The sequence below is a fragment of the Leiobunum rupestre genome, chromosome 8, assembly GCF_980474605.1.
Source record: "Leiobunum rupestre chromosome 8, qqLeiRupe1.1.hap1, whole genome shotgun sequence".
Lineage (NCBI taxonomy): Eukaryota > Metazoa > Arthropoda > Arachnida > Opiliones > Sclerosomatidae > Leiobunum > Leiobunum rupestre.
The window spans coordinates 60,721,124-60,742,252 of NC_143391.1; positions in this window are offsets into that span (position 1 = coordinate 60,721,124).

Consider the following 21,129-nt stretch of genomic DNA (forward strand, 5'->3'; position numbering starts at 1 on the left):
CCTTTAAAAGGAATATAACCTCCAACGCGTTCTAAGTTATCCAGTAGAAAAATATTCGCCAAAACATTTTAAACCTGATCGCAATTAAGGTACCAACGTACATGCCTGGGATTACTTACCTGTAACGCGCCCCGTGCATTTCCGCTTACCGCAAAACTTGATTTTGAACAAGATTGAGAGATCTGCTTCCCCGACCAGGTCATTTAATGCCTTTCTTTTGTGAGCCCGCATGGTTTTGAGGGGGCTGGTGGGGGATGATCACTCGGCTATTCTTTTCGCCCGTCAGCCCGCGATTTAAATACTACTGCCTTCGCCTTACTGCCAAGTGTAAAACGCCTAATTCGTAGAGTTTAAGTTATTGAACTCGTACCTCCTGTTACAACGGGATAAAGCTTTACAACCGTCGCCTCCGCTACTAGGTAACATTAACTCATATTTGGTCCAGAATTCATGTACTATTTTGACAATTTTCGCGTAATCTGGGATGGATTCGGAATGCTGAAGAAACCTTTATTATTATTAATATAATTAGTAATATTAATTATAATAATTAGTCTAATATAACTTTATAAATTGTGAATGTAATCAATAAGCCGAAAAGTGAAATGAATAGGAAATAAACCGAATATTTAGCTTTTTTTAGTTTATTTTTATTCAAACATTTTATATTACTCGTTATACAATTACTTTCATATTTAAATTCGTATTTCAATATTATTCGTAAATATTTTACCTTTCAATTTGTCTTTCAAATCACATTATTGAGTCAACAATAGTTTTCCAAATTATTTTGCAAAGAATCGAATTTCTTGTTGATGTGCGGTTTTTTCTTATTTACATTAACATCTTATTTCCCAGTAAACACAAATCGTCCCTGAGACGTCCCAGCATGGTCCTGCGGGACGAATAACGGACGTTCCATTTTAGTCCTCGTAGAACCAATTTCGCGACATCCGATATTCAGCTCAATCGACGTCGGTTGGATCTCCACTATTCGTCCGAAATGTTTCTTCCATCAATGCTATCTAGAGGCGCGTTTATCAGCAATTAATTTTAATTTGTTTCACTTGTATTTGTATTTGAGCTGATAATGATTCATGAACCACAAAATATTAATTATATTAAGAATATTATTATTTAAATTTACCAGTTTATTTAACGTGAATTAATGAAATTGCGTGTTAAATCAAAAATACTTAATTATTTTATTAATTTTATCTGTTCTTAATTTTTATATTTTTTATATTATTATTTTCTTAATTTTTATTTCCATTTGATGAATTATTTCTACAATCACAGCCAATTACTGCGAAAAAGCTGATCTAAGTTGCCCGAGCTAAAGTCCTTTTAAAATATCTGGTAGCCCAGTTTGTAGTTTCTTTTGAACGACGCCATTACTCGATAGTTTGGAATCGGTCACCGTAAAGTCCATAATGCGTTCTACACAAACGTTAAAGATTATAACATATGATATATTATCAGCAATACTAGAGATTCCTAAGAGTAAGTATTTTATTAAAAAACTGTTTGATTTTTTAAATGATTTTAACGCGATTTTTTAATGTATCTTTTACAGAGGTAGGAAGAAAATATGTTTGATCAAAGTCTATTCATTTTGGACCTGTACGTTTCAATTTAACTTTTTAAGTTTATTATTCATTACTCTCACTGAACGGTTCGCCTAAAACTTTATTTCATACTGTTATATTTTATATATTGAATTTGGAGTTCCAAAAGTAAGATTTGCGTTGAATTCTCCGTAAGTTAGGGAAGGTTCGCTGTTTTTAAAGTTCATTTTGGTCCTGTACATGTTTCAATTCAACTCATTAAGTTTATTATTCATTACTCTCACTGAACGATTCGCTTAAAGCTTTATTTCATTATGTTATATTTTATATATTGAATTTGGAATTCCAAAAGTAAGATTTGGATAGATATTAAAATTAAGCTTCGAGAAACAGTAATTTCTAGAGTACATTTTTCATCCAATAGTCTTAATTTTTTTTTAAGGAATAGTATTAAATGGCTTAGTTTTATTTTGCTTCTGATTTAAAAATTAATTTTATTGTTTTTTTACACTTGTATAAGCAAGGTTATTTAATTTTTAATAGTTTAGTTCGAAATTTATTTTGTTATATAAAAATTAAATAACTATATAAGTTTTGTAATTTATATGTTAACTACTAATACTTGCAGAGTTCGTGTTATTACAATCAAATTGTACTTGTTGCTGGATTTTTAATGTTTTGAATAAAATTTTAATATCAAGTTTGGCTTTTTAAATTATTTGTTTAGAATACGATATCCAATGAACGTCCTAGTTTCATCCCTATTGAGCCATGATTGAACCAAATTAAAGGCCTAAAGACATCTCTAGGTATTATAGAAAGACAACCAGGGAACAACCGCCGTAATCGCCGTCGGTTCGCTGTTTTTAAAGTTCATTTTGAACCTGTAGATGTTTCAATTTAACTTTTTAAGTTTATTATTCATTACTCTCACTGAATGGTTCCCCTAAAGCTTTATTTTATACTGTGATATTTTATATAGTTAAATTGTAGTTACAAAAGTAAGATTTGGATAGATATTAAAATTAAGCTTCGAGAAACAGTAATTTCTAGAGTACATTTTTCATCCAATAGTCTTAATTTTTTTTAAGGAATAGTATTAAATGGCTTAGTTTTATTTTGCTTCTGATTTAAAAATTAATTTTATTGGTTTTTTTTACACTTGTATAAGGAAGGTTATTTAATTTTTAATAGTTTAGTTCGAAATTTATTTTGTTATATAAAAATTAAATAACTATATAAGTTTTGTAATTTATATGTTAACTACTAATACTTGCAGAGTTCGTGTTATTACAATCAAATTGTACTTGTTGCTGGATTTTTAATGTTTTGAATAAAATTTTAATATCAAGTTTGGTTTTTAAATTATTTGTTTAGAATACGATATCCAATGAACGTCCTAGTTTCATCCCTATTGAGCCATGATTGAACCAAATTAAAGGCCTAAAGACATCTCTAGGTATTATAGAAAGACAACCAGGGAACAACCGCCGTAATCGCCGTCGGACGTCCGAAAACCCGTCCCCGGGACGTACTACGGCTATAGACAAACCGGACATTTGGACGTCCTTTAACGTCCAACTGACGTCAACCCCGGATTTTGGGATGTCCTACGGACGAAGGCAAGATCTGAGTGTGACGTCTATCGGATGTCCATAGGACGTGTTTGTGTTTGCTGGGTTGACATAAGCGTTATTCCAGTTTAATACGGCGAGAGCGGTTCTCATTCGGTAATTGCTCACGCCGTAACGGACTCTTTTGTCAACGTAAATGAGAGAGGTATTGTTGAATAACCCTACAAAATACGTGTCACAAGCGTATATGTAGTGGGATATACAGTTTGTAAATTAGCTTTTCTTAGTTCTCTTCTTTTGATGACCAAGTAGCGTGGGTTGCTGAAATATTGCACGTCATCTAAGGCCTTCCAAAAGAAACCATACATGGTTCTTCTTGTTCTGCTATTTCGAGCGCTGGGTGGTCGACCAATTCCTAGCCAATCGTTCGGCCGCCGTGTAATACACGGATTTTGCAAACAGTAACGACAGAAGGAAATAAATTATAAGATTTATTTGTTACATTTTCAAAACTGTATAAACAATGGCGACAAACGTAAAATGTGTTAACTTTCCTTCTTCGTTTTCCGTGGGCATGTAATTAAAATTTTTCATAATTAAACTTCTTGAATGAACCGGAAATTTTTGATAGACAAAACCTTCCCTACGACTGTAGCCGTTTCCAGTCCCTGATTTGTTCTGGCGTGTTTGGCAGCACTGCTCAACGTTATTATTAGCAGGCGCACATTGCCTCGGTTTTTCTGTCTCTGTTTTGGTCCCGAGTTAGTCAGTTAGCAAGAATTGATATCTCATGGTTACATCCTCATCAACTGTCCGGAACGACACCTTTGTTATATCACAAGTATCGTATTGTTTTATATTATCTCTAAAGCCTATGGTTTGGTTTGGGAGTGGTTATTTATTGTGTAGTCGCTCTACGGCCTCCGAAGACACGTTACCCTCCCTTCATAAGTAAGCAGCGGCTACATGACGTCTGTAATTGTGAGTCACTCTTGAGGAATCTACTCGGGTATTTCTGACCATTGTTAGTATTTGGGAACCAGTATCGAGTAAGGGGAGGGAGAAAGCTAATTCCCAGAAATAGAGAGGTCTTGTGTTAAAGGCAGGGAAAGAATATATTCCGCTTTCTTTCGAGTTAGAGGCTAGATGAATTAATTTTGGATTTGGAATTTGTTTTTCGGTTTGTTTTCATTCAAATTTTGTATTTAGTTGTGATTAAGGATTGCAATCCAGCAGGATTTTTGCTGGACCGACATCAATCCATCATTTTATATATTTTTCAAAAAACAAAAGAATTTTATCAAAAATGCACGCCAAAATATACCTCTCCTCGGAAGTTTTCCATGGATAACTAACAAGAGTTTTTATGAAAGGCGATACTAGCGTCACGTGGCGGTCGTACTGTACTAAATAGCGTGACAAATTTAAACTTCTCCTGTTATTCCTCCACGGTATGTCTACGATATTATTTATTTTCAATTAGTAGACGTGGCAGTCATTGGATCAGCTGTAAAAGATCGGTTTTGCCCCGATGAACCTTTTCCAAAGGTCATGAAACTGCCAACGCGGTGAATACATTTTGTTAACAGACACTCCAAACAAATTGTAAAATCCCTCCTAGGGAACTCTCTTATGGTAAAGTCTTGTTAGAAGGAGGAGTTATATAATACTAGTCTTGAAGTATTTTAAAGGATTAAATCGATCACCTTTGTATAATTTGTAACGCACGTGGGTTGGGTTATCTATGTACAGTTTGTACACCTATTAGTTAAGGAGATTATTGTTGACATCTTGGAAGAATAAGAGAGACAATTCCAAATAAACCAGACTGTATTGTAAATACTGACAACTAGCTACATTTTATTAAATATTAAACCACATACATTAATATAAGAGCCTTTTTTACTTTTCTGGAAGTAAAATCTTAAGAAACAAATGGAATTGAAGGTCTTGTCTCACGCCGGGCCGTAGCGCACATAGCAAAGCGGCAACGTTAATTACTTGCGAATCCGCATCGCTGGATCCAGCACCACGTGCTGGATCCTGCAGACCGAAAAATGCGCTGGATCGCTGGATGAGGGATCCAGCAATAATTGCAATCCCTAGTTGTGATCTCAAAAGAGAAGTTCAACGGCAGAAATAAAGGATTATACGTGCAAAGGTATCCACGGAAAAAACATTAAATTATCTGTTCGAACAGCTAACGAAAAGTCACTCTTTCAAAGGCAGTGGACTGGCGCGAAATTAATGAAAAAAGACGTACCAGCTAGTGACATAATTTTGGAAAAGCTGAATATTTTATAACAAGAAGATCCCATTTGCTTCGAGTATCGTGAAAATAGTTCACAATTTAAAACTACGTCTCGAAGCAAATTAGTTCTGTCTGTGTCATTCAAAAATGGCATTGAGCTGAAAACATTTGAAGAACCATATAGCAACGCCAAATTGCTTCTCCAAGACAAATATCCCGTAAGTGACATTTTCCAACACGGGATAAAACATTTGAATAGACCGTATTTTAGAAAACAAAGATACTTCTGACACTGTTATATATTATTTTCCCTATGATGCACAACCAGACGCAACTTTTCTAGTATTAGAAAACAAAGAAAATTCTGAAGATAAAGTTTTATAGAAAATTCGAACGAAACAAGTTCCCTAGAAAATTCTACCAAGATTTGTATTTACACTGAAAAATCGTCGTGCGTTTCCAAGGACGACCAGTAAACTAACCAAAGCACAGTTGAAATGGAAAACGAAAACCTCGACGAAACCTCATTTTTGAAGCGAAGCGAAAAATTGAACGAGTCGGATGCATCAACATTTTTCATTGGCCAAGTGTCTTCTATTTGTGATTTAGTTAGTGTGACAGCTCTATGGCCATTTTGAAAACTAAATACAAGGGTCACGTGCTAGAGTTTATTTTACGCTGTGAAAATAATCACGAGATTTTACGCCGCAAATTATAGAATGAATATGGTCGACGTTGCGAGTGCTATGTTAGATGCGCAGTACACCAAATTGACCAAAATTGGAAAAATTGGTAAAACTTATTGTTCCGAGTTCCAGTCATTTCCAAACAACAAGGCCACTATTGATGTCGAACTTCTAATGTCAACTTCGGAAGCCCTTCACGTAGAAAAGGCGTTGGGTCCTGAAAGCGATGGCATGCGAATAGAGACGGACGCTCGACACAAGCGGAACGTAAGATCTCTTACCACAGGGACCTTGTTTATGAGAACCCATTAAATGCTGAACCTACAAAATGTTTGTAAATCAGACGATTCGTGTAGTCAACGTCAGGAACTTATCGGGACGCGTCAAATTTACGAGCATTTTGACAAACTCAACGTCCCTGTGGCAAAGCATGCCCACCCCAGCAAACACAAAAACGTCCTTTGGACATCCGATAGACGTCACACTCGGATCTTGCCTTCGTCCGTAGGACATCCCAAAATCCGGGGTTGACGTCGGTTGGACGTTAAACTACGTCCAAATGTCCTTTTTGTCTATAGCCGTAGTACGTCCCGGGGACGAGATTTCGGACGTCCAACGGCGATTACGGCGGTCGTCCCCTGGATGTCTTTCGGCCTTTAATTTGGTTCAATCATGGCTCAATAGGGATGAAATTAGGACGTTCATTGGATATCGTATTCTGAACAAATAATTTAAAAAGCCAAACTTGATATTAAAATTTTATTCAAAACATTAAAATTCAAGATAATGGAAAAAATCCAGCAACAAGTGTACAATTTGATTGTAATAACACGAACTCTGTATAAAAATGAAGAATTTAAATTTATTATATAAGGTTATTAAATTTTAACGATAGGTTTTCGAAAATTGGAAACTCAAGTATTAGCAGTTAACATATAAATTACAAAACTTATATAGTTATTTAATTTTTATATAACAAAATAAATTTTGAACGAAACTAATAAAAATTAAATAACCTTCCTTATACAAATGTAAAAAAAAATAATAATTTTTAAATCAGAAGCAAAATAAAACTAAGCCATTTAATACTATTCCTTAAAAAATTAAGACTATCGGATGAAAAATGTACTCTAGAAATTGCTGTTTCTCGAAGCTTAAATTTAATATCTATCCAAATCTTACTTTGGGAATAACAATTTAACTATATAAAATATCACACTATAAAATAAAGCTTTAGGCGAACCGTTCAGTGAGAGTAATGAATAATAAACTTAAAAAGTTAAATTGAAACATGTACAGGTCCAAAATGAACTTTAAACACAGCGAACCTTCCTTAACTTTCGGAGAATACACTGAAAATCTTACTTTTGGAATTCCAAATTCAATATATAAAATATAACAGTATGAAATAAAGCTTTAGGCGAACCGTTCAGTGAGAGTAATGAATAATAAACTGAAAAAGGTAAATTGAAAAATGTACAGGTCCAAAATGAATAGACTTTGATCAAACATTTTCTTGTACCTCTGTAAAAGACACATTAAAAAATCGAGTTAAAATTATTTAAAAAATCAAACAGTTTTTTAATAAAATGCTTACTCTTATGATATATTATCAGCAATACTAGAGATTACTATGTTATAATCTTTAACGTTTCTGTAGAACGCATTATGGACTTTACGGTGACCGATTCCAAACTATCGAGTAATGGCGTCGTACAAAACAAACTACAAACTGGGCTACCAGATATTTTAAAAGGACTTTAGCTCGGCCAACTTAGATCAGCTTTTTCGCAGTAATTGGCTGTGATTGTAGAAATAATGGAAAAAAAATTAAGAACAGATTATATTAATGAAATAATTATGTAGTTTTGATTTAACATGTAATTTCATTAATTCACGTTAAATAAACTGGTAAATTTAAATAATAATATTCTTAATAAAATTAATATTTTGTGGTTCATTAATCATTATCAGCTCAAATACAAATACAGGTGAAACAAATTAAAATTAATTGCCGATAAACGCGCCTCTAGATAGCATTGATGGACGAAACATTTCGGACGAATAGTGGAGATCCATGCGACGTCGATTGGGCTGAATATCGGATGTCACGAAATTGGTACTACGAGGACTAAAATGGGACGTCCGTTATTCGTCCCGTAGGACGAATTTTGGACGGGACCATGCTGGGCTCTATGGACCATGCTGGGACGTCCCAGGGACGATTTGTGTTTGCGGGGACGACCGGAACCTTTCGGTAATAAAAATTATGCGCGAAGAAAGCACTACCACGCACACTTCGAACGATCGGTAGCATGTTGCCAAGACCATCGGAAAAGAGTTATCTTCCATCGCCAAATGATCCCAGAAAAATCATTGCGTTACGTGGCACAGCGAGCTACGCTCTAAATCGGCTCCCACACGTAACCATTACTACCGGGCTTGGGAGCTTGATAATCAACAATTTCGTCGAAATTTCCGAATAACCCACGAAATGGCATAAGGCTTTTACGAAAGTTTCCCGTAGATTGAAAGGTAAATAATTCTTGTTGACTTATTATATATCAAAAGTTAAAATTTAGGCCAGAGATTTCAACAGTAGACCGGTTTCGCCCTTTTGGGGCTCATCAGTACTGTGTACTGTATGGGGAACTCTGAATGTTTATTTGTTTGTGTGATGTGGCACACACCATAAAATTGATCTTGGGGTGGAAATCTTTGCAACTTAAAGGTATTGCCGGTAGAGTGAGAACTCGGAATTGGGCAGGCAATTCAGTGCCAGAGTATTAAGCAACCGAGTTTTTTTCTTGTTGCAATAATAATGGTTTCACTGAGCGAAACTGAATGGCAAAATGAAGAGACCGGATTAATTACCAAATGTGAAAGGAAAAACCAGTCAGGTTCCACCACCCAAGAAGAGCTCGATCAACTGGTTTCAAACTTCGGCGAAGCATCCGCCGAAGAATCACCAGTAGTAGGCTATGATACCTCTTCCTTAAGGAGATCTCCTTTTGAGAAATGGGTACAGGAAGTTATCGAGGAAAGTACCGAGGAATAAAAAGATCCCCGTGAAGAAGGAAATCGTGGAAACCAGTAAGTTCTTCCATTATTATTAAAAGACTTATTTAAGCTATCGCGGTTCATTCCACTTTGGACTGCAATTATGAGACCTTTCTTCAAACGTAGAAAAATTGTGGCCAGCAGCGATTCCGTGGAAAGTAGTTTCAACAATTGAAAAAAATTGTGTTCTCCCACGAGATATAACCTTTTAGAGTTGACTCTTTTTATCAAAACACACAAAGGTTAAAGATGGTGGAATGAAACTTGTAAAAGCATCGATACAATAATTGAAAGGTACGTTTAACTAATTAATATTGAATAATTATAGCAACAAATGGTTTTTAATAATTTGGAATGCAAAGCCATTCCACTTTAATTTAATCGCCTTCAACTGCAATTTCCATAAAGAGAACGTCTAAGCCGTGTTCACCGGCTGTTGATCCCTTTGATAATAGATGTAATGTTAGTACATTTTGGACATAAAAAACGTTGTTTATTTTCATGTGTTTCTTTAAGATTTTGGACTTTAGTATAAGCCACCTAATTTATTGACCTAACATATATTTTATAGATTAAAGTTCATCTTCTTTACAAATAGACGAAGAAAACGAATGGTAAGGATAACGAATTTGTAGGCTATGCCAAAGAAAATCCACGGAGGAGAATAAAAGAGCGGACGAAAGAACCGCTAAGGAAAACTGGCGAAACATGGGGAAAAGCTCTTCGAAACTAAGGCCACGAAAGTCATACTTAGATACGTTACCGGAAATAAGAAGAATTGATTAAAAAAAACCACGACATTTGAATTATCGGTTTTTTAGAAAACGTTAATATAAAATCCATTCTTAGAAATCTACAAAATTCGCTATTCAATAAGCAACACGTGCGCTTTTGACGCGATTGCTTAATCTTTATGTGTCGCGTATTGCGAATCCCACTTAATGAAAAACCAAATTGACCAAACTCGAAATATATGAATTTGTAAAATGGTTAATGGCAAAAGGCGTCACTGCCGGCCTGAACCGAGGAAGAGACAAAATTTTGAGATCCATCTGCGGAGATGAAGAAGCGTATCCTTTCAATGTCACGAAATTTCGATGCGATTTTGTCGCCTCAGAGTTAATATAAAAACTGAAATAATTACAACTTGCAAATAAGAGACTTTTGCAGAAACCCATCTTGCGAACAAAAATAATTTCAATCTTACAGTCCTATAACAACTCTAAATTTCCCAAAAGCCTCGATACACATTCTAGAAATAAAGGTTAAGGTGTACTTCAATTACAAAGAGACAAAACATTGTAGCCATTGTCAAAAAGGTACAAGATCCATCACGTTTTTGTGGAGTTAACGGATTTGGCATTGCAGTTCGAATTGAAGTCGGATTTGGATGTTGGCATAGATCTTAAGTTGTGTAATATTACAAAGAGCATAGAGGTCGAGGAGGGAGAAACGTTTCATTAACGGGCAGCGGTAGCGTTTTCCGGCGTAACGTCTAAAGATAACTATATATCTATTGGCCAGTACACTTGCAACGCGTATGACAAAATTAATTGTATGATTATTAACAAAAAAGAGTGCCAGCGATAAGCGTACTTCTAAAAAGGCCATAAACAGGACCGCCGTGCCCTCCTACGGAGGCCCGCCACCCCATAGCAGGCTATTCAATCCGCCGAGGCGGCCAATTTGTACGGACCCTCTCCGTGAGCCTGAGCCGAGGCTCAGTATCCAGCCCAAACCTGACCGAAGTCGGAAGTGGAGATAGTACCATTTGATCAGAGCTAACATCTCCCAGTACTCCACCGGATCCCGACTCCCCGGTAAAGCCACCAGTTATTGCAAACTCTAACCCATTGGGGGCTGTTGGAACCTGACAGTCGTCCAAATCACCACACTGTACTCCGTGCTGTCCGTGACTTTGAAAACGAAGGCAACGTGAATCACAGATCCCGCGGACCTGGCAATGAAATTTTCAATATGGAAGACACAGTCATCGCCTGCTCTGATTTGGACAAGTCAAAATACTACGTTTGGAGTGCCCTTGACCGTCATAACTATCACCCATTGCGTACCACGCTCCACCAATCACTTTACGATGGTGATCAGCGACTTCGGCTGGATTTTTGTAAATGGTTTTTACTATGGCCGACGGAAACGAAGATTTCCTCCTTTGGGAGAGAAGGCCCGTTTAACAGCCAAAATAACCACATTTAGAGTGATGAAAATCCGCAGTTGGGATTTCCTCACCACAATCATATACAATTACGTTTAAACGTCTGGGCTGGTATTCTAGGAGATCGCGTTATTAGGCCATTTTTTCTTCCGCGTCGACTGAATGGGCAGAACTACCTGGCCTTTCGCAGACGAGTTGGAAGATGTGCAATTAGTCGACGTCCCACGCCTTTGGTTCCAGCCTGACGGTGGACCTGCCCAACAAGAAAGACAACAACGGGTTTCCTGGGCGATGGATAGGCAAAAACGGACCAGTACGATGACCTCCGAGGTTCCCAGATTTCGCACCGCTGGACTTTTTCCTGTGGGTATTCGTCAAGGAGGAAGTGTATAAAACGCCTGTCACTAACGAAGAAGATCTACGGCAGATAATCATCGCAGTGTTTCGACTCTTAACTCTCGAGATGGTTCATCGCGCATGGATTTGTATTGCAGCGGACGGTGGAATTATTGAACCTCATTTAAAATAATTCTGGAATTCTACTATGTAAATTGTATTTTCTCAAAAAATGATTCGGTTTAAAAAGTTCTTTACAATCATACGATCATTTCAAATTAGATAGGTTTCTCTAACTCTCTTTTTCGTGAGACGTTAACCTTTTGGGTGGTACCAACTTGTTTTTTTATCATGATGTTGTATTTCAATGTAAAATTTGTCCGTTTTTGACAAAATCAATTTCATTAAAGGTTTTCGAGTACGCTCTACAAATTGTTGATTGAAAATTTTCGTCTACCACCTTTCGTTCCAAAAATAAAAATTTAAAAACTTTTTTTTCTAAAAATTCCAAAAGATAATTTCATATTTCTAGCAACTATAGTTTTTGAGAAAAACACCTGGGCCAATCAAATTTAGACACCCTGTATAAAGTGATTTTATTCATTAATCTAAAAATAGGTTGTCACAGTCTGTTCGGACAACGTAAGTTATATGATAAAAGCTTTTAATTTAAAAGTGCTGTATGCTGAACCTTGGGAAGACGATGATTCCGCCGACCAATTAAATATTGGTATTTACTTGTAAAAATTTTATGAAAATTTACATAATTTTGAATTTCGGTTAATCGTGTATTTATAGCATGGAGTGACAACAGTTGGATAATTGTACAGGATACAATTGCTAAAGACAAGTGGAATAGGTTAATCTGCGTAGCCCACACACTCCATCTAGTCGTCGTAAACAATCTTAAAAATGATTCATCTTCGAGCCCAGTGTGTGATTATGTCTACGGCGTCATCAACAAGGTGGACTGAGGTATTGTGTTCGAAGTCGGGTGGCCTGGATTTAGTGTGCCCAGTGCAAACACGTTGGAACTCTTTTTGCTTCGCAATGGAACGTTTCACTACGTTTCCGGTAGTAATCTGCTATTTCTATTATTGTTACACGGATTAGTTTAGAAAGGATGCGAAAAGTTGTCCCAGATCCGTCGGCCCAAGTCCTCGACCGTAGCAGGCGTTCGGTCGAGGTCCAGAAAAAACCGAAATGGGTTTTTTAAATGGCGTACGTAAAACGTCTAAACATGATAGACCCGCTTGCAGCGCGAGGGGAATTTCATGACCAATCATATTTGGACATTCTCGTTCACCATTTTCCGTCCAAATCCCCGCCCTGGTTTATTCCTTCCCTTCGTCGACCGGACGCCTTGTCTGGTTGGATTTCGTAACAATTTTTCGCATCCTTTCTTACATACGGCTCGTTATATCTTTTCAAGCCGGTAATTAGATCGCATTTACAAAGACCTTAATGGAAGCTATAAACACCAAGGACAATTCATTGTTCCAAAGATGGCATAACAAGTGCACCATAACCAGGATTATTTCCAAAAATTAAAGATTTTTAGAATTTGTTAAACCCACTGAGAGTCACCACAGATTGTTTGCAAGATTTGCTTGAAGTTTTGTAAATATTTTCGCCAACACCGCTACGAAGTTCGTTGCACTCAAGGGATAATATTGTGAAAGATTTGGAATCGAGATTCGCTGGCCACTTATCTGAACCCTTTTAATTGATACCAGCAATGGTGGACCCGAGACAAAGATTGTTTATTTTTTAAGGTAACTATTGTTTACGGAAACCGTTCTCATTTACACAAAGTTGTCTTTAGTATACATTTTCTATATTTATAGAGGACTTCAGCTCTCCACCTTGGGCGCATAACTACTTGCACTTGAAAACGCCAAGCAAGATAGACGCCATTGAAATGCTTACAACCTATGCTTCCGAATTTTGGGTCCCACCTAGCCAGGACCATGAAACAGAATTACTGAAGCAAAGTTCCAGCTGCTTTGCTATTATGCATAAAAGAGGTGCATAGTAGAACCAGGGTCTTTAGGATAAATAATTAATAACTACGTTACTCAAGTTCAAGGCAATCCCGATTAAGTGTGCTCTTCAGCGTATTGGAAAGAAAATAACCAAAAATATGGACCGATAGTTCCTCTAGCTAAATGACATTTGTCTACCCCGACCACTTCGGCTGGCTGTGAAAGAATATTTCTCAAAAGATGGTTCCCTACAAAGAGCAAGGCGCGCAAGGCTCAAAATTGATGCTGTTCAGGACTATTTAATATAGTCTCTTTTATTTTGGAATTTGCATGGTTGCAGCCATATTCGTCGTGAGACCCGTCATTTTATTACTACACGCACGTTATCGCCATCTATCGCTTTGTTTTAGTATTATAAATTATATTTTTACAAGCTTTTTAATGCTTCTGATCGGCAAAGTTTATTTTATTTTATTTTTACAAATTAGCAGCTATTAGATTTAATTTTATAGTAATGTAATGTGACACGCTTCTAAAAAATGGCTAAAAACCAAAGTGACTTGGAAGATATAGTTCTTAGTAAGAAAAACCTTTACATTTGTAAGCCTTGGTTACCAAATAGCATACTTAAGGCGATTTTAGTTATTTTAAGATCATCAAACAGTTCTCCCACACCTTATAAAATAAGTGAAACGCTGTTTAAAGACAATATGAAACTATGGCCAAAGCTAGACCAACCACATATTGTTTATTATTTAGTGCATTCTAAAGGGTGTGACTTACGGGATATAAAATCTTATACGAGCCTCCAATCGGAGAATAAATTGGAAGTGGATGGGTGTAAACTGTCTATATATACATCAATATGGAAAATTTTATGTATTTGAAGACACCTTCCCAAGCTCTGTCTAATCCACCTCACAATGGGTTTTCCCCCGAGCTCTTCAGTTCCCCCTGCCATTAAACCTTGTTGAGGTTAACGGTAATAGGTAGTGTAGGGAGCTGTTGGCTCGATCGCGTTGCATGCAGGGCTTGCCACCACCATCCTACGCATTGTAACCCGGCCACCCGAATTAATGGCTTCAAAAGTCGCTTGATGACTTAGGCCTCAGCTGCTGCCTTAGGTATAGGCCTAGCTGATTTATTATGCTTGGGTTTGCATACGGAAAATGGTGATATTGTGAGAGGTGGCTGTTCTTGTATGGGTTTGCTTCTTTGGAATATAGAAATGGCAAATCGAAAGGGCTTTGTTGGTGTAGCTTCCAAAGGTAAAGAAGCTATATGGGAACCAAAAGGAATTTTGAACCTACGGTGATTAAAAATATTACTTTAAAAAAGCCAAAACATGGTGATGAAGTTTCATTACACTTAAAGCAAAATAATGAGAGTAATAACACTTTTAATGTGAAGCAATACGACAGTCATAAAGAGATGATTGAATACCTGAAAGCTCAAGGACTTCATGAATGTTCCGGAAACTATATTCCACACAGTGGTTTCAACCACTCCGAATATTATGGTCAGAGATAAATCAAATGCCATAGCTCACCCCTTGCATGATCATTCTGACGCAGAAAATCTGTCCCATTCGTGTAATCCTTGTATAGAGTTTTTTAATACGTATATTAATATTACAAATGGGAAGTATGAAGAAGTAAAACTACCAACCAGTCTAATAGCCCAGTCAACTTAAAATAAAAAGGGCCGAGTTCGGAAATAATTTACGACAAGCAACTCTCAACGGTTTTGGGTTCTAGATGGGGTGCTTATTGTGCAAAAAAAAAGTTTACCACTTTCTGCGTAGGGGAACATGTCTAAAAATGGCCGCCATTTTGTCTATTTTAGGTTTTTTCGGGTTCACGGGTAAACTATAGGAGATATAGCAAAACTTCCGGTAGGTGAGTTGTTCGGTGGGCGATTTTCTATCATTTGCTGTATTGTTTGCTTTTCTACCGCTAGCGCCACCTTCTGTACATAGATGGAATCAATGCCGCCATTTTGTATTTTGTCGTTTTTCTGGGTCACCGGTATACATCACCAACTCCACGTGCTGTGCATAGATGGACCTAAGGTCTCAACAAAGTTTGTTTGAATTTTTGCGCTATTTTCGAAAAAAAACCCGCTTTATAGAAACAAGATGTATCTGTATTTCCTTTCTCCTCTGCTTAGTATTCAGAGTGCACACGCACAGACAAAACGGCCTCAACTATAACCTCTCCACGTAGGTCAAGGGCAATAAACGAGGGACTTTCGGACTTTGGTCGTCAAACAATATCCTCCCGGGCAAAGTAAATTGGGTACCGTATTTTACAGGAAAATAATACGTAGTTCGATTTGGTGAGCAATGGAGTGCTTAATTTGCGGGGAGCCTTTATGTTTTAAACCTTTCTCTACCGTTAAGAAAATTGGTATTAAAAGTATTATTGAAGCTAGTAAATCTCGTGGCGATTCAAAATGGAAACACATTCGCGATCTAAATATATTAAATGTCCACAGCGACTGTCGAGCGAACTATACGAACAAAAAGTATATAGCGCAGTATATAAAAGCCAAATCTACAAGTTTTGAAGAGCCTGCTGGAACCTCAACTAGAGATTCAGCACATAATTTTGATTTCAAAACGGATTGCTTGTTTTGTGGAAAAACATGCGTTTTTAATAAAAAACGAAAAAAATTGTCTTTACGAAAAGTGGAAACGGTAGAAATAAAACCAAAAATAGAAAGAATTTGCCAGAAGCGCAATGACCAGTGGGCGAACGAGGTATTTAAGAGGATATGTTCAGTGTATGATCTGATAGCTGCCGAGGCCAGGTATCACACTGCATGCTACACGGAATTCAATAATCCGGTAAGAAGTGGAAACAAGGGTAGACCCTTGTTTGAAAACTGCGAAAATGCCTTTCAGAAACTGTGCTCATTTATTATAAACTCTCTAGATCAATGCCAGTTTTCATAAGAGGAACTTTATACCCAATTTAAATCCTACCTAGACGAGGAAGAAGATGGTTGGGGATAAAAACATTTTCGGAACAAAGTACAGAACTTTTTTGGAGAAAGTATTGTAATAACGAGTATCCCTGGACAATCCAGTATCGTTTGTTTCAAAGGTACTGTAGATAAAATCATAACTAAAAAGTGGTATGAAGAAATAAAAACTAACGAAAAAGATGAAAGAAAGAGAATTGTTACAACAGCGGCCAAGGTTATAGTTGAAGACATTAGATTACAGGTATGCTCCTGTGATAGATATCCGTCTCCTAAAGATATACTAAACGGTGGGATTAAAGATTTTCCAGAAACTCTTATAGAGTTTCTCAAGATTATATTAAACGAGAAGGAAGGGCAAAAACCAGGTATTAAAACTTTAGCTTTAGCTAATACCATAATGACTTCAGTAAGATCAAGATCATACGTATCTCCCCTTTTGTGTGGACTGGCAGTGTACATGCACAGAAAATATGGTTCTAAAGACCTCATTAACATTCTCTTTAAATTTGGTTTTTCCTCGTCATACAATGAAGCTCTAAAATTTGAGTCGTCCGCAATTTTAAATTCCAAAATTGAATTTGACGAAGGGGCATTTTGTCAATTTGTTTTCGACAATGCCGATTTTAACATCAGAACTTTAGATGGGCACGGCACGTTCCATTCTATGGGAGGAATTTGTTGTGTGACACCAGATACTATGGCTAGAATATCATTAAATATACCAAGACCGACGGTAACTATTAAATCAAACGAAATTGAAAAATATGGAAACCTTAAAGTTTTTCCGTATGTAAAACCTCAAAAAAATGGGATCTCAAACATCAAAATAGAATTAGACCCTAACATTGCGAAAGATCCAACGTGTTTAGAACGGTTTAAAAGACTAAATACATTTTGGATCTGTTGTCAATTTTTCGAGATAGTCCCTAAGGTGTCATGGAATGGATATATGTCTGGAGCAACATCACCACGAGAGTACTGCAAATCAAGAGTTTTTCCATCACCTTTCATTAACTTGGACCCTAGTAATTTAAGTACGATTAATACAGCTCTTACGTATGCTTAAATGAAATGTAAAGACCAAAAACAGTCCCACTGCTTAGTCACTTTTGATCAACCGCTTTTTTTAAAAGCCGTAACCATGGTTGAATCTGCTAATCCGGAAAGTCAAATTGCGGACATAATTGTTCGTCTAGGAGAGTTTCACCAGTTAATGTCCTTCCTTGGATCTATTGGATTCATAATGAGTTGTAGTGGTATTGAAGATTTATGGGAAACTATTTACGCCAAAAATACCGTAGTGCACATGATGAGTGGCCACGCGTATTCAAGATCTTTAAGGGCCCATTTTTTGACTCAAAAGGCTCTGTCCTACGCAATTTTAAAACGTTGTAACCTAGAAGTAACGGAATTTGAAGATTGGAACCTACCCGAAGCATATGAACACCCTAAAGCGGAAATTTTAGATAGCGAGAAACTGAAAAATATTCAGTTGAAATTTGAAGCCGCTTTGGACGAACTTCGAAATTTAGGAAGAACGGGCAAGCTTTGGATGTTGTATTGGGATTTGATAAACGTAGTGAAGATGTTCATTTTTGCTGAAAGAAGTGGAAATTGGGAACTTCACTTGTATGCCCAAAGAAAAATGATTCCTATCTTCCTTGCCACGGGGCATTTGAATTACGCTAAATCATCTTTACTAAATCAACAGCAAATTAAAAAGATGCGCTTAACAATGAAATCCGGGGATTACGAAAATCTAACGGAAAAGGGAATGTTTACTATACGTCGTAGCGAAAATTATTTTAGTGGAACATGGACTGATATGGTTGTAGAACAAGACTTAATGCGGTCAATGAAGGTCAAAGGTGGTTTAAGCCAGGGGAGAGGTTTCGGAGATAGTTCATTGGCGAGATGGATCGCGGCAATGCCTTTCTGTACGGAGATTAGCAATGCTGTTGAAGTCTTTTGTGGATTTCATTCAACCACTAGTGAACAACACGTCGATCTTAGAGAGTCGAGGCGTAAACGGGATCAACAAGATTTGGATCGTTTGATGACCTGGTTCGACGATCATTCACCTTTTTCTTCGGACCTTGGATCCAGCCTAGTTTCTTTGTCAAACGGTATCGTTGCTGATGATAACATCAACTGCGAAAAAGTCAGAGAAGTTGGCGAAGGTTTATTAAAAAAGATAGAGGGCAAAACATTCGGGGAGCTCAAGTTAAAACGCAATGATCAAGTGAGAAAGCTGGCGCTCACAAATAAAAAGGCGATTAAGATTAAAGAGAACCTTATCCCCATCAACCCCGCGCAACTTTTCAATCCCATTATTTGTACTAATACCTCCACAGAAGACTTAAAAGAATGTTTCGAGTATGAACTGGCTTCATACCCTCCCTCGATATTTCTAGATGGATTCCTGCGTAAAACTACTAAGTCTAACCTTTTAAAAGAACTAGATAAAATTGAGACTCCAACTAACACAATTCCCCAGAACGCCGAAAACATGTTCGTAGTTGACGGAGGACATTTATTGTACAAAGTCGTATGGCACCGGCCTTCGACCTACTCAAATATCATCGATCAGTACGTTCAACACCTGAAATATCACTACAAATGTAATTCGAATATAACAGTTGTATTCAACGGTTATGATCTAGAATACAAAAGTACCAAATCGGAAGAACATTTAAGACGATCAAAAAATATTCCAGATATAGTTATTCAACCTGGATTATTCTGTTCTGTACCTCAAAGTGATTTTCTCTCGAACTTGAAAAACAAAAAATCACTTATAAAAGAACTATCTAAAGAATTGATAAATGTAAACATCCGAGTTATACACGCACCCTCTGAAGCGGATACTCTAGTCGTAACCACTTCTTTAGATATGAAACGTAGAAACAACAACATATTTGTCGTTGCAGACGACACCGATATAATGGTTTTGCTACTTTACCATTGTAAAAAAGGAATTTTCATGATAAGGCATGGAAAGGGTTCTTCGTGTGACAAAATAACAGATATCTACAGTTTGAAAAACAAACTAAAAGATAGAGCAACGGTTTTGCCTTTTATTCATGCCTTTTCCGGTTGTGACAAGAAAGGCAAAAACACAGTCCTAAAACTTTTCGCCGATCACCCGGACTTGATCCAAAAAGCAAAGATATTCAATAAAAGCAACTCTAATCGGAAAGATTTAACCCATTCGCTGCGAAAAAGATCCGGCTCCTGAGAGAATTTTAAATCTTATATTCTGTGGTTGTAAGGCAAGTAATTGTGCAAAATCTTGTTCATGTCGAAAAAATGGAATGAATTGTTCGGCCATGTGTGGTGAATGCAACGGAATCGGTTGTCTCAACGCTTATAAAGAAATTGAGGAAAACACTGAAGATATACATGATGCAGAATAGTACCAAAACAATTACTAATGTCCCTAACCAAAAATTTTCTATTTAAATTTCCAAATATATTGCTATAGCGCTTGTAAGTTTCAAAATACATCACTTAACTAGTCCATGTAAATTACAAAATATATAACTTAATCCATATAAATATCAAAATATATAACTAAAGTCTATGTAAATATCAAAATATAAAACAAGTCCAAGTACATATATATAAATAAAAATTTTCAATAGTCAATGTAAATTTCAAAATTTCGTTCACTTGAGACCTTAGGTCCATCTATGCACAGCACGTGGAGTTGGTGCTGTATAGACATAAAATACGCCAAATGACGGGAAATCATCTGCCGAACAACTATTCCCAAAATAGTTTAAACCTATCTCATACCGGTGACCCAGAAAATCGAAAAAATACAAAATGGCGGCCTTGATTCCATCTATGTACAGAAGGTGGCGCTAGCGGTAGAAAAGCAAACAATACAGCAAATCATAGCAAATCGCCCACCGAACAACTCACCTACCGGAAGTTTTGCTATATCTCCTATAGTTTACCCGTGAACCCGAAAAAACCTAAAATAGACAAAATGGCGGCCATTTTTAGACATGTTCCCCTACGCAGAAAGTGGTAAACTTTTTTTTGCAAAATAAGTACCCCATCTAGAACCCAAAACCGTTGAGAGTTGCTTGTCGTAAATTATTTCCGAGTCAAATGCTAATTTGACTGGGCTATAACTTCACTTTTATAGTTATAAACAAAAAGTCGTGAAATCCATCCAAAAATTGCAAGGTCCTTTAAACAAAACGTCACGTCCTATATTATTCTTGGCCATAAAAGAAGTGAAATCAAATAACGAGCAAGATCTGTAGTTATATTCCCATAAACTGGACTTATTTATCGACAAGTGATGTGCTATGAAGTAATATGCTAGACATTGCGCGTTCTAAATGTTTTACTGAGTTGAAATGCTTTGTACACCCATATTATCTAATATTAGCATCGCATTGTATCAAATACACCGTTAAATAAATTGGTTTGAAAATTTTTAACGGTTCTTGGGATGTTCGCAAAGCATTCCGGGAAAGTAAGAAACACACAAT